At 30.9% G+C, this 2,089-nt stretch overlaps 1 long non-coding RNA gene across 1 annotated transcript; it reads left to right on the forward strand.

Moving 5' to 3' along the window:
- Positions 1 to 633: 633 nt before the first annotated feature.
- LOC127151388 (uncharacterized) lies at positions 634 to 1,813 on the forward strand. Its single transcript, XR_007824312.1, has 2 exons — positions 634 to 856; positions 1,485 to 1,813. It is a non-coding gene; the product is annotated as an uncharacterized LOC127151388 (long non-coding RNA).
- The last annotated feature ends 276 nt before the right edge of the window (positions 1,814 to 2,089 follow it).

Raw genomic sequence — 2,089 nt, forward strand, 5'->3', positions numbered from 1 at the left:
CGCTAACACATATCACATGTCAGTTGACCTATATGTTTTATACTAATAAAATTCTTTATGTCGATTGATAACTCAGCTAATTAGGTGAAGAAATATGTTATGATCCTGAAAAATAAATAAATAAACAATTGGTATAGAGATCACTTCTAGGTTTAATAACTTAAGCGTGTTGTAATATTTTGAAGAAAAATAATTATAAATGTAACAAATGATACTATGATCTTATTAATTGATATGGTCTAGGTCTATCATTGATGTAGCACTATATATGTGTGTGTGTCTATTTGTTATATTTAGAACTAAAGAATCCGTTGGGAGTGTCAAACATAATTTAAGGGCATGTTGAAGTAAATTTTCAAAATAGCAAATTGGTAAACTACAAATGGATCGTCGACATTTGTAGGGTTTTAACGTGTAAGGTGTATTTAGCCACAAGCGGAAATTACATTTGTCCAAAAACTTGAGGTGAAGGGAAGCGTGGCAGCGTGTCATCGTAATACGTTCGTTTTCCGATAGTATCGTCATGAATACCGTTTCTTCCTCAATCCGATTTGTAGGGTCGTGGTTTAAACCAAGAGTTTTTTTTTCTATATATATATAGAGGGTTTTTCAATCTTATTTTCTATAGAACCAAGTGCTCAACGATACATAATTTTGAACCACAAGAAAATTGAAATTAAGAAAAAAATGAAATCAGTTGTAATTTTTTTTATTATTCTTAGCATACTTGGTGCAGAATCCACATCTACATTTAAGGATTCCCATATGGATAAACATGCGGTTGATCTTCATAAATTTTGTAAACTTGGTTGTGTCTTTTCTCTTTGCAGCAATGTTTCCACCCCAGAAAACCTGAGTGAGCTAATTTCTAGTACTCTTGTATTACCTATTTTATTCTTGTACATTTTTGGATGAAGCTAATATATATTTTAATCGTTTAAGTTTTTGGACTTTTGACGTCTCAATCTAAATGCTATTACATATAAGTAACCTCTTGTTTGGTTCTTTTCTTCTTCCGGCTTCTATAATATTGTTCCTTTCACATGGCTCTTTTGATTATACATATCTATGAATGTCACATTCTAGTTGTGATATTCTGGTCCACCTACAGCTAATTCACATCATCTTCTCTTTTGTTCCAAAAAAAAAAAAAAAAAGAGTTTTAGGTTAATGTGTTTTTTGATATTTCTTTTAAATTTTAAGCAGTAGTACTGCTGGCAAACATGTTGTAATGAAAATAATTCATAGAGGAAGACAATGTTTGCTATTGAGCATGAAATGTCATTAGAGATGATCCTTGTCATGACTAACATTCAATTAGAGTAGTATTCATATACAAAATTTGTATCTCGAACTCACAATCAACGAGAGATTTGTAGTAGTATTCATACTAAAATTTGGTCCGTTTCTTTAATAACTTTCTCTAGTTTTGATGGACTATTATGTTTTCTTTAATTGTTTCTTTTTCTTTCTAAACCTGACAGATGTGGACAAAGTAGAAAGTTGTGTGAATGGGTGTGATCAAACGTGTAAGAAGAACTGATGCTAAAGAAAAGAAGATGAAGTATACTGAGAGGAGAAGGGAACGAGGATTGGCTTTCCAAGATATACTATATATGAATAAACAAAAATCAAGTGATGAAAATTAAAACCATTGGTTTAAAAAGATTATTATTTCATATTTAAGCATATGTTTTGTTTTGATATAAATAAAGTTTCAAGTTTTTGCATGTCGTTAATTATGAGCAATGGGTAAAAAGGAGCCCTTTCTCTCTTTTAATGCTATACGAGAATTAAGTGTGTTTTGCCAGAATTTTTGCTTTACTATAGATTGTGTGTGTGTGTGTGTGTGTTTGTGGTTGAATTGGTGAATAAAGGTTAATAATCTCACAAACAAATTTTATTTCGTTGATTTGAAAATATTTCTAAGGCACCAATTATCCGTTTGAAGGTTGACGATCTAATCTCGGTCCACCTTATAATTGTTAAACTAAAAATTAATCTTAATTTGAAATAAGTGTTTTGGTTTTAAAAGATAGGATGGGTCAGTTGGATGCATCGAGCATTTTCACTAGGTGGACACCCCATA

The sequence above is a fragment of the Cucumis melo genome, chromosome 1 (assembly GCF_025177605.1).
Source record: "Cucumis melo cultivar AY chromosome 1, USDA_Cmelo_AY_1.0, whole genome shotgun sequence".
NCBI lineage: Eukaryota > Viridiplantae > Streptophyta > Magnoliopsida > Cucurbitales > Cucurbitaceae > Cucumis > Cucumis melo.